The following is a 13,470-nucleotide window of genomic DNA, read 5'->3' as shown; positions in this document are numbered from 1 at the left end:
TGAAGGACACTACCATAGGACATCGGCGTGTGCCCAGGCCGTGTGAATTCTGCACTTAATTTTTGGAATTTAATTCCCTAAATGGCCTCAGCACACGGGCGTGTGTCTTGGTCGTATGACCTTATTTTCTTGATGACGTCATAGTCAGAGAGTTACATGAGCTGAAGACACAGGCGTGTCCCATGTCACACGGGCGTGTGTGACCACACGGCCTACCCACACGGGTGTGTGACTATCTGAAACAAGAAAATTTTTTAAGTGTTAAAAAGGTTCCGAAAGTTCTTGATTTAGTCCCGAACCACTTCTAATGTATGTTTCAAGTTTTGTAGACCCTTATAAGGGATAATTTGCATGTGATTGAAAAGTTTTAAATGTGGATGAAACTTTATGGGTTGATTTTTGTATGTTTATTTACGTTTAAGTCTGGTAATGCCTCGAACCATGTCCAGGCTTTGAATACAGGTAAGGGGTGTTACATTTAGTGGTATCAGAGCACGATTTAGTCGGTTCTTGAACTAAGTAGTGTGGGGTATGAGTCTAGCTATACATGCCATATATATATTATGATAGTGTTACGACTCATGACGATTTAAAAATGTGTTTTCATATAGTAAATGGATCCTAATAAAATAGTGGCAGATGATGTTGAAAGTAACGCGCTTGCTCCCGCTGAAGGAGCAGTGTCATCTGATAGTAGACCCACGACTGTTAGTAGAGGAGAAGGAGGCAGAGAAGCCTTTCTCCATAATACGGATGCCTGGTACACGGAGTTTGTTCGAATGATCCCGAATGCTCAACCTCCTCCACCCCCTCCAAATCCCCAACCCATACCTCAAGTGCCTCAAGGTATGGACTTTATGAGGTTTCATAGAACCCCAATTGATAGAATTCAAAAGCAAAGAGCTGAGAAGTTTAGGGCCAATGCCGAAGATGATCCCGAAAGGGAAAAATTTTGGCTCAACAATTCCATTCGGGTATTCGATGAGCTATCCTGCACTCCTGATGAATGTTTGAAGTGTGCTATTTCTTTGTTGAGAGATGCGGCATATCATTGGTGGAAAACGCTAGTTTTGATGGTACCAAGAGAAAGGGTCACATAGGAATTCTTTCAATAAGAGTTCTGAAAGAAATACTTCGGTGAGCGATTCATAGATCAGAAGCGTAAGGAATTTCTTGATTTGAAACAAGGCCACATGTCAGTTACTAAGTATGAAAGAGAGTTTGTTCAGCTCAGTAAATATGGTTGAGAGTGTGTATCCTCTGAGGCTAAAATGTGTAAAAGGTTCAAAGACAGACTTAATGAGGACATTAGAGTGTTAGTAGGTATTCTTGACCTGAAGGAATTTGTTGTGCTCGTTGATCGGGCTTATAAAGCTGAGGAGCTAACCAAGGAGAGGAGAAGAGCCGCAGCTGAGGCTAGAGATATAAGGAAGAGACCGATGAGCAAGTCACTTCCATCTCAGCTTATGAAATCCATAGATATGTATTCTCATTCTTATGTGTCGGTTGGGTATTCGTATAAAAATCGTAAGAAGCAAAATTTAGGTTTTAGATCTCTGGCTACATTTGTGGCTAGTGTGGGTAATGATAGAGCTCCCAGACCTGAGTGCCAATAATGTGGTAGAAGTCATTTTGGAAAGTGTAGGGTGAGCGAAGGATCTTGTTTCTGATGTGGTTCTCAAGACCACTATATCAAAGACTGTCCTGAGATGGTCAAGAAAGAAAAATTTCAGAGTACAAGGCCGAGTAGTACAGCTACAAAAGGGAAACCCTCGAGAAATGTCGGTAATGAGGCTAGTAGTAAAAATGTAACAAGTGATACGATAGTGAGATCCAAGGCTAGAGATCCGGCTAAGGCCTATGCTATATGTGCGCGTGAGGACGCATTTTCTCCTGATGTGATTACGGGTACTTTTTCTCTCTATGACACTTCTATTATTGCCTTGATTGACCCTGTTTCTACTCATTCATATGTTTGCATGAAATTGGTATTTATCATGAATATGCTTGTTGAGTTTACGGAATTTATGATTAAAGCAAGCATGTTTTAATTGATAAGTATGTAAGTAATGTCCTTTGATAATTAGAGATCATTGTTTTCCGGCTGACTTGATGTTATTGTCGTTCGATGGATTTGATGTTATATTGGGCATGGATTGGTTGACACTTCATGATGCTATAGTGAATTGTAGACAAAAAGTTATTGTATTGAAATGTGAAAATGGTGAAATTCTTTGAGTTGAATCAGATGAGTCAGATAAGTTGCCAATTGTGATTTCTTCGATGTCTGCTAAAAAATGTATTAGAAAGGGATGTGAGGCTTATTTGGCTTATGTGTAAATACGAAAGAGTCTGAATCAAAGATTGAATCAGTGCGTGTTGTATGTGAGTATCCGGATATGTTCCCGGAAGAGCTACCTAGATTACCTCCTGTTAGGGAAGTTAAGCTTGGCATTGAGTTGGTCCCTGGTACAGCACCTATCTCGATTGCTCCATATAGAATGGCCCTGACTGAATTGAAAGAAATGAAGTCCCAGTTGCAAGAATTGATCGACAAGGGTTTTGTGAGATCGATCTTTTCGCTGTGGGGTGCTCTGATATAATTCGTGAAAAAGAAAGACGGATCTATGAGGTTATGTATAGGTTACCGACAACTCAATAAAGTAACAATTAAGAACAATTATCCTTTGCCAAGGATTGACGACTTGTTTAACCAGTTGAAAGGAGTGACATGGTTTTCAAAGATAGATTTGATGTCCGGTTACTACCAGTTGAGAGTGAAAGACTCGGATGTGCCGAAAACTACTTTTCGGACGAGGTATGGTCATTATGAGTTTCTTGTCATTCCTTTTGGTTTAACAAATGTTCCTACTGCATTTATGGATTTGATGAACCATATTTTCTAACCGTTTTTGGATAAATTTGTTGTCATTTTTATTGATGACATATTGATTTATTCTCACGATGAATCTGAGTATACCGAACACTTAAGGCTATTTTGCAAACCTTAAGAGACAAGAAGTTGTATGCTAAGTTTAGTAAAAGTGAGTTTTGGCTTCGAGAAGTTGGATTCTTGGGCCACATTGTTTCGAGTGATGTTATTAGAGTAGACCTGAGTAAGATCTCGTCTATTGTTGAATGGAAACCGCTGAGGAATGTAACTGAGGTTAGAAGCTTTCTAGGCTTGGTTGGTTATTATGGAAAGTTTGTTAAAGGATTCTCCATGATTGCTACTCCAATGACGAAGTCGTTACAGAAAGATGTTAAGTTCAAAGGACAGAAAAGTGTCAACAGAGTTTTGAGAAATTAAAGGCATTGTTGACTGAGGCCTTGGCTTTTGTACAACCCGAGTCAAGTAAAGAACTTGTGATTTATAGTGATGCTTCCTTGAATGGTTTGGGATGTGTACTTATGCAAGAGGGTAAGGTCGTAGCTTACCTTCGAGATAGTTGAAGCCTCATGAAAAGAGCTATCCGACACATGACTTAGAGTTGGCCGCCAAAGTGTTTGCTTTGAAGATTTGGTGACATTATTTATTTGGTGATAAATGACATGTCTATATCGATGATAAAAGTCTTAAGTATTTGATGACACAAAAGGATTTGAACTTGCGGCAACAAAGATGGTTGGAACTGCTAAAAGATTATGAGCTTGTGATCGATTACCATCCGGGTATGGCAAATCTGGTCGCCGACGCTTTGAGTAGGAAGTCGTTGTTTGCCTTGAGGGCTATGAATACATGGCTAACCTAATCCAATGATGGTTTGATTCTAGTTGAGTTGAGAGCTAAACCAACTTTTTTTCACCAAATTTGTGATGCTCAGAAAGTTGATAAAGAGTTACAAGCTAAGAGAATTTAGTGTGAGTCCAACAGTGAACTAGATTTTTTGAGTGACTCCGATGGTTGTTTGAGATTTCGTGGTAAGATTTTTGTTCCGAAAGACACTGAGTTAATTCGAAATATTTTACATGAAGCGCGCAACGGTTGTTTGTCAATTCACTCAGTCAGCACAAAGATGTATAATGACTTAAAGAAAATGTATTTGTGGAAAGGTATAAAAAGAGATATCTCAGAGCTCGTATCGAAGTACTTAGTTTGTCAGCAAGTAAAGGCTGAACACCAAGTACCTTCAAGTTTACTTCATCCCATCATGGTCCCCAAATGGAAATGGGACCAGAGTACTATGGATTTTGTGACAGGGTTGCCTTTAACTCTGAAAAATAAAGATGCCATATGGTTTATTGTCGATAGACTAACTAAATCGTCTCATTTTATCCTGGTACGTATCGATTTCTCACTTGATAAGTTAGTCGAATTGTACATTGGTGAAATTGTGACACTTCATGGAGTACTTATATCGATTGTATCAGATAGAGATCTGAGGTTCACATTACGGTTTTGGAAAAAGTTACAAGAAGCTTTGGATACAAAGCTAAATTTTAGCACTACTTTTCTTCCGCAGACTGATGGTCAATCTGAGCAAGTAATTTAGATCTTGGAAGACATGCTCCAATGTTGTGTATTGGAATACCAAGGTAGTTGGGAAAAGTACCTAGCGCTAGTGGAGTTTGCCTATAACAACAGTTATCAGTCGAGTTTGAAAATGGCGCCTTATGAGGCACTGTACGGATGTAAGTGCCGAACACTTTTGTATTAGACTGATCTGAGAGAAATCAGATTCACGAAGTTGATCTAGTCAAGGAAACCAAAGAGAAAGTGAAGGTGATAGTCGCTTCAAATAGACAGAAATCTTACGCGGATTTGAAACGGAAGGACATTGAGTATCAAGTTGGTGATAAAGTATTTTTGAAAGTGTCACCATGGAAAAAGGTTTTGAGATTTGGCAAGAAAGACAAGTTGAGTCCTCGTTTTATAGAATTGTATGAGATCACCAAGAGAATAAGCTTGGTTGCTTATCGATTAGCTTTTTCATTAGGGTTGGAAAAGATTCATGATGTATTTCATGTGTCTATGTTACGCCACTATAGTTCAAATCCTTAACATGTGATTTCACCGAGAGCGGTTGAGATTCGACCGAATATGACTTATGGTGAATAATCGGTTAAGATTTTGGCTCGAGAGGTCAAACAGTTGAGAAATAGAAGCATTGCCCTGGTGAAAGTGTTATGGCAAAGACACGGGGTTGAAGAGGCTACTTGGGAGCCCGAGGAGGCCATGAGGAAATAGTACCCAAGCCTTTTCATTGTTAAGATTTTCGAGGACGAAAATCTTTATCCTAAATTAGGGTCTAGTCAAAATAGTGGTTTTAAGACCACAAATTTGAAATAAAATAATTGTTTTATGATTATTTCATGGTCCATGACATGATTTCATGTTTGCGTGAAATTTTCATGAAGAAATTCTATGCCTAAGATGTCCAATTTGACTTTAGGGACCAAATTGAATAAGTTGTAAAACATGTGTTCTAGAATATTTAAGCATGAAATTGCATTGGATTATTAATTAGAAGTCCTTAAATGGAAATTTGACCAAGTTCTAAAATTTTGGACAAAAATGGGCATGAATAGGAAAAATTTGAAAGAAAGGCCTTAAGGGCATTTTTGTCTTTTGGTAAATAAAAGAATAAAAAGGGAAAAAGAAAGCAAAATTTGTCCATCTTCTTCTTTCTTGTAGCAAAATTTGTCCATCTTCTTCTTGCTTGTGCCAAAATTCCAAGGGTCACCATAGCTGGGGTTTATTCATCATTTCAAGCTTGATTGTAAGTGCTCCCTAGCTCTGTTTTTAATGTTGTTTACATTTTTGAAGTTGTCATCAACCGATCTAGCTATTTCTACCATTATTTTGATCTAGGGTTCATGCATGAAATTTGGCCCATGTGTAACATGGTTGTATTTTGATGTTTAATGAAGGAATATGAATGTTTGATGTGTGATAAACATCTTTTACTAAGTGATTTTTACTACAAACACCTAAAAAGGGCTTGTTTGTAAAAAGTGTAAAAATGAGTAGTAGAAATGTGAAATAAAGGAAAATATGGGCTAATATGAGATAGAATATGATTCGGCTAGGCTTGGGTATTGCATGCATTACATTTTATGGGCCTAGTGACTAAAGTGTAAATAAGCGAAAAGTTAGTAGTAAAAAGGTAATTTTACCAAAGTATGTATTATGGATCGATATGAGCATTGTATGTATTGAACAAGTTGAATTTGGTATTATAGATCAAGAAAAAAGTTATTTGGGTCTTGATCGGGGGAAAAACAAGGTTTACGAAGATTAGGCTCATTTCTATCATTTTTTGTATCGAGGTAAGTTCATTTGCAAATAATGCAACATGTACCATACTTTGAATGCTTTAATATTGCATGTATGATAAATACTTGCATAATTGATATGTTGTTGTATTATGTGTTTATTGCCTAAATTTTATCATGAAATAAACTTTGATTATTTCATCAGTATGTGATTGGTGACATGAATATTGGAATCGACATTATGAGCAAGCTCAACAGAAATGTGGTATCGAAGAATCCCGTTTGAACCTTAGGAATAGTTAGGATACAAGTGACTTGTCACTAGTAATTATGTAATATGAACTCATTGAGTTGTGGTCTGAGTTCATGATATATGTGCCATCCGAACTCATTGAGTTGTGGTCTGAGTTCATAATATTTGTGACACATGTTTTGGCGTCCGGGTACTGGTCTCATATATTTTATTGATGGCTAGGTAGTCTGGCATGTGCTATGAATACCTGATAGCCTGCATGAGTAGACCAGTGAGTAGCTCGTAAACGAGCAACATGTGATTTGATATATGAAGTAGCATTGGCTACATATAAGGCACTTAGTTGCAAACTTCCGATGTATCCGATAGTATTCCGAGTATTCAATAGGTAGTTCAAAGAAGTTCTATGAGCAATCGTAACGATTGCATCAAGACATGAAAGTAAGTTATAATGTGCAAGTGGGCATAGGTATGTACATCAAATTCATGTGAATGACATGAAATATGATGAGCTTGTGGTATGAACATGTATTTATATATATATGAGGAATAAGTTTATGAGAATTGATAAAATGCAAGATTATGTTCGTTATGTAAAATGCATGATTTAAGCTTGCTTAAGTTGCCTTTCATTTGCATGTGAACTTACTAAGATTTATGCTTGCCCCTTTTCTTTTCCATCTCTTATAGTTTCGCCAAGCTAGCTCAGGAATCGGAAAACGTAGGAGACTCGATCACACTATCAATTGAACATTTGGGTATCATTTTGGATATGGCATGTATAGGGACTTGGCCTTTTTGTCATGTGTCATATTGATTAGCCAATGTGTTGGCTCATGATGTTATTATGATTATTTTGTATATGGCCATGAGAGGTGGCTCATATTGATTATTTTGGGTTGTAACCCTAATTATTTATGCATGTATGCAAATGTGCTTATGCTTTAATGTGGTTATAGTTTTTTATGGTTAATGAGTGTGATGGATGGCATGTATCTTGGGTGTATGACATATGATTAATGTGTTTGACTATAAATATGGTGCAAATGTATAACCTGAAAATAGGTTAGTAATGATAATAGTCAAATGTGAAATTGGTGTGGGATGCCATATGAAAGTATAATGATTTGTATAGGTGATATGTTGACATTGTCAAGTCATAATTTAACCATGAATGTGTTTGCTTAAGTGATTAAAGGTTTCATATTGCATGTCATGAAGTGGATCTAAGTCTGTGAGTGCTTAAGGGTGACAAATGACTTGGAAAATAGCCTAGAAATTGTCCACACGGTTAGACGCACGGGCATGTGTCTAGGCTGTATGTGACACATGGTCTGCCCTATGGGCGTGTGATTCGGCCGTGTGTCCCCTACACCCTAATTATGCAAAACAGAATGCCCAGTAGTAAACACGCGGGTAGAGACACAGCTGTGTGTCTCAACCGTGTGAAGGACACAGCTATAGGACATAGGCGTGTGCCCAGGCTGAGTGAAGTCTGGACTTAATTTTTGGAATTTAATTCGCCACATGGCCTCAGCACACGGGCAGGTGACTTGGTCGTGTGACGTTATTTGCTTGATGACGTCATAGTCAGATAGTTACATAGGCGAGACCCATGTCACACGGGCGAGTCCCATGTTACACGGGCGTGTGTGACCACACGGCCTACCCACACGGGCCTGTGACTCTTCAAAACAAGAAAATTTTCTAAGTGTTAAAAAGGTTTCAAAATTTCTCGGTTTAGTTCCGAACCGCTTTTGATGTACGTTTCGGGTTTTTTAGACCCTTATAAGGGACAATTTGCATGTCATTGAAAATTTTTAAATGTGGATGAAACTCTGTAGCTCAATTTTTATATGTTATTTACGTTTAAGTCTGGTAATGCCTTGAACCCTGTCCCGGCTTTGGATACAGGTAAGGGGTGTTATAAGAATCCACTCCTTTCGCTCACTTCTCAAAACTGCCCCTGTAGCAGCATGTTCGAATTCAATCTTTACCACACCATTAGTTTGTAATCTCACCCAATTACCACCCCAATCGGTCTCACCTCTCTTAGCCTATCTCGCGACAGAATTGCCTTTACGAATAGACGCACATTATTTAGCCCAACTAAAAGAGTTTTCGATAATTTCTTTTATACTCCATGTCACTCATTGAAAGATGATGAGGTTGTTATTCTTCTAGATTTGCCAAGTAATAAGGCCAAAGAAAACTGGCCAATTAGTCTTTCCAAGGGCAAACTTTTGGCTATTTTACAAATCTGACAATAGCCACTTCTATAGATTTTTAAAGAAAAATTGAGGGTGTCTCTCAAATGGGATTATCTGGGTCTATACACCTTTTGCAGCACTACAATCTCTAATAGCATGAAAAAAAAATCTCTGACTCTACTCCATAGGCTAGACAACGATCATCTTCAACAATACCTTATATTTGCCTCTTCACTTGTGTAAGTAAATGTTGTTTAAGAACCAACCAAATGAAGAAATGAACTCTCTAAAGACCTTGATATTTCCAAGCCAATTTCCACACTTCATCCTTTGAGCACCACGAATCTTCTTTAAGCATCATATTAGCACTCTTGATGGAAAAGGAGCCTGATGAGGTGCCCACCCAAGCGACAGTGTCTAAACCTGTATAAGAAAATGGAGGTGGAATACTTACAATGCAATTGATGATATCTTTATATAGCCAGATCCGAGAAAGGTCAAGGTTCTACAATCCTTATCTATAACCATTTCCTTGAGAAAATAGTCAGCATCAATATTAATATAAGTTGGAAGAAGATCGATTAAGGGGGCCAATACAGGGAATCCAATTATCCTTCTAGCATCTTATGCTAGATCTGTCTCTTATAATTGACTAGAATCATGAAGAATAGGCCAAATCTTAGAAAGGGCTCTCCACATAAAAGAAAAACCACTCAATGAATACTATTTAGAATACCTTCCTCCATCTTGTATTTAGAATGAAGAACACAAACCCAAAGGGCATCAGTGTTGGATAAGATGTTATATCCTAATTTTAACATAAAAAAGATATTGTTATCCTTCAATTGTTGAAAACCAAGTCTGCCACATTCCTTAGGTTGACAAACAGTTTGCCAATTAACAAGGACTATATTTTTACTACCTTCAGAGCTCCCCCAAATAAACTGTCTGATAATGCATTCAATTTCCTCACAAATTCCTTGAGTACTCATCATAGACTACATAAAATAAATGGGAATAATGAGAAGAACTGGCTGTGCAAACATGAATTTTCCAGCTAAAAGGAGTTGTCTCACTTCCCACCACTAGAGTCTAGACTTGACCTTGTCAACCACAAACCTGAAAAGGTTATTAATGATTCTTTCGTGGACAAGTGGAACACCCAAATATGAGCTAAGATTATGGACCCTACGGAAGCCAAGAACTCCACATAATAGTGCCCCAAAGTCCTCATCAGCCCCTTTAGAAAAAAACAAATTCATCTTGTGGGCATTGATCTAATGTCCAGAAAATGCACAAAAATTATCTAGAATAGCCTTAACAAATTTGGCCTGTTCCAAATCAGCGTTACCAAAGATAACTAGATCATCTACAAAGAACAAATGTGAAAGAGTTGGCCCTGATCTCGATAAGGAAATAGGCACCCAATTACTCGAACTGATAGATGAATGGATTAAATGACCCAACCATTCCATGCATAAAATAAAAAGGTGTGGAGGCAAAGGACACCCTTGTCGTATACCCCTAACAAGACTAAAAGTTTGAGTTGGAATTTGGAAACACAAAAATTTACACTTTTGCATACCCTTTTTAACTTAAATTCATGCGAATTTGGTTAAATTCTTGTCAAAAAAATAATTAATTATTATAAAATAATTAATTTGTACTTAAATTATGAACATGTTGAATTTTAATTAATTTTATAATTAATTTTTATTAATTTTGGTTATTTTCGATAGAATTGCACAAAGGGCGAAAAATGGCTCGGCAAACACTACTAGAAGCAGAAAATCGAGAAGCAATTTGAAGTACCAAGGCAAATTAATTTCCAGCCTAAGACGGTCCAAAATTATGTGTATCAATTCATAATATAATTAATTTTAATTTATATCCATGTTAATTTGGGTTAATAAATTATTATTAATTAATTATGAATAAGTAGTTCGATTGAATCGAACTGAGTGAGTCGAACTGGCTAAGAAAAGGACAGCCTAAAATCGTCAAAGTGCTGACCCAATTCAGCTCATTAGCTAATTATTTAAGCTTGCAAAGAGGCCTTTGAATACTTGTTCAAATTGCAATTAAATCCCTCCACAATTGGTGGCTTTGTAGATTTGCCTCAAGCCAAATTTAGCAAAGTTGAAGCCATCAACTTTGCCACATGGGAGGCCAGCCAAGCGGTGGCTCTTTGACTGCTATTTTTAGCAAATTTTAGCTGCCACATTTAGCTATAAAAACCCCCCTTGGCTGATCATTTAACACACCTCTCATTCACATCTCTTGTCTCCTCTTTCACTTCTTCTCTCATTTTCCCATTCAAAGTTCCTTGCTTTTTTGCCGATTTCTCCTCTTGAGAAAGGGATCTTCTTCAGTCATTTTGGAGTAGCAATTGAGTGTTCATAGCAGTCTTGATCAGCAAGGACACGAAAAACACCGAATTTGATTCTTGATCCTTATCTCTTTAATTTTATTTTATTTTTGTTTTTGTGATTAACATATCTATGAATATTTATGTTTTTGGAAAGATTGATTTAATTAGCTTAGCTTGAATTTAATTCGTGTTGGGTTGATTGCATTTTGTCCTCTTAAATTAATAAAATTGTGTTTATGTTGTTATAGGCCTTTGTAAAGATGCTTGATTAAGTAAAATCACGCCTAAGTTATTCTTACATTATAAATGTGAGGGAACTAATGAATTAATTATTTAAACAGATTGAAATTGTAATTAATGGACACAGTACTTAATCAGTGCATGTTTAATCATTTAAGGTAGTTGACGATACAATTACCTTGCATAACTTGCAAGATTATTGTGATTAAATTGTTTCAAGGTAAGGTTACTTTGTTACCTCACATAGTCTTTTATGTGCTTATTAAATCGAGTGAATCGCTTGAATTGACATAGGGATACGTTTAAGAGATTATCTTGATTTATTAAGTATGTATGTGCTATAACATATTTGCCTATTAAGATTTGTTTAATCAATTGAATTGACATAAGGATATGTCCAAGAGATGAATGGATTTCTGTAGGTGAGTATGTTCATAAGTTAGCAAATTACCGAGTTGCCGTGAGTTTATTTGTAACAACATAAACATGAGTTTAATACTTTTAAGTTAAAGAAATGTAATTAATCTAACACAATTATGTCATCTTGATTAAACTCATATTTTGAAGTCGTGCATTTGAGATTTATTTATTTAGTTTACTTAGTTTAAAATCTTAGTTTGTAATCACCCTTTTCAAACAAAATATTTTGCTTCACCAAAGTGTTTTAAATAACATTCAAAAATAGTTCTTTTCAGAGTCCCTGTGTGTACGGTAACTCGACATTTACTTGTCACTTTATTACTTGTTGTGATTATGTACACTCACAGATTTTCGTCGTTCCAAGTTTTTGGTGCCGTTGTTGGGGTTGTGTTTTAAAAAGTCATTATTTGTGAATTTGTTAGTTTTGCATTTTGGTTTAATTTCTGTTTAAATTCTAACTTAAGTAATTTTTCTGTGATTATTTTAGGTGTTTATGAGTATTGACCGAATCATCGATTTACTCCATGTAGACCCTGAGATTGAACAAACTTTCCGACAGCGAAGAAGACAAGCAAGTCAGATAAGGATCGAAGAGATGAACTTCAAAAATCTAAATGAAGGAAATGGAACAAATCCTTCTCAAAATCTTATCCTTATTGCTGATGATAGGGATAGAGCTTTTAGACAATATGTCGTGCCAATATTTCATGATCTTAATTCGGGTATTATGAGACCCAAAATTGAGGCACAACAGTTTGAGTTGAAGCCAGTCATGTTCCAGATGCTTTAGACAGTGGGCTAATTTGGTGGAATGCCTACTGAAGATCCTCACCTACACTTAAGACTATTTATGGAGGTGAGCGATTCTTTCAAATTAGCCGGAGTACTCGAAGATGCATTATGATTGAATCTATTCCCATATTCACTAAGAGACAGAGCTCGATTGAACTCCTTGCTATCAAATTCAATTTCCACATGGCAATAGTTAGTAGAAAGATTCCTTATGAAGTATTTCTCGCCTAGCAAGAATGCTAAGTTAAGGAACGAGATCACTGATTTCCAACAAATGGATGATGAGTCCTTGTATGAGGCATGGGAAAGGTACAAAGAATAATTACGGAAGTGCCCTCATCATGGAATCCCACATTGCATTGAACTTGAGACATTTTATAATGGTCTCAATGCTCACACGAGGATGGTAATGGATGCTTCTGCTAATGGTTCTCTCTTTTCTAAGTCTTATAATGAGGCTTATGAAATCGTTGAGAGGATTGCCAGCAATAATTACGAATGGCCAACCAATCGAGCAGTGTCAAAAAGACGAGCTATTGGAATACATGATGTAGACGCTCTTACTTCACTCGCTTCTCAGGTATCATCAATATCCTTAATGCTAAAAAATCTTACCACTAATGGGTGTAATAGTTTTACAGCACAGCCACCGAATCAATTTGAAAATATAGCCTGTGTTTATTGTGGGGAAGGGCATTTGTTCGAAGAATGTCCATCAAACCCAGAATCTATGTATTACATGGGTAACCAGAGCCAAAATCGAGGAAGGCAAGGACTGCAATCCAATTTCTATAACTCAATGTGGCGAAATCACCCTAATTTTTCCTGGCGTAACCAAGGGGCTGGAACCAGTAACACTTATGCCCAACCTAGACCAACCCAACCGCCTAGTTTCCCCTAACAAGTTTAGAAACCAGCTCAAGCTAAATCATCCAATAGCTTAGAGAATTTATTGAAGGCATACATGG

At 36.9% G+C, this 13,470-nt stretch overlaps 1 non-coding gene across 1 annotated transcript; it reads right to left on the bottom strand.

The window, feature by feature from the left end:
* Positions 1-12,743: 12,743 nt before the first annotated feature.
* Positions 12,744-12,850, bottom strand: LOC121230021 (small nucleolar RNA R71). The gene has a single exon (XR_005927973.1). It is a non-coding gene; the product is annotated as a small nucleolar RNA R71 (small nucleolar RNA).
* Between the last annotated feature and the right edge of the window lie 620 nt (positions 12,851-13,470).

This window comes from Gossypium hirsutum, chromosome A05, assembly GCF_007990345.1.
Source record: "Gossypium hirsutum isolate 1008001.06 chromosome A05, Gossypium_hirsutum_v2.1, whole genome shotgun sequence".
Taxonomy (NCBI): Eukaryota; Viridiplantae; Streptophyta; class Magnoliopsida; order Malvales; family Malvaceae; genus Gossypium; species Gossypium hirsutum.
This window is presented reverse-complemented; position numbering and strand designations above follow the sequence as displayed.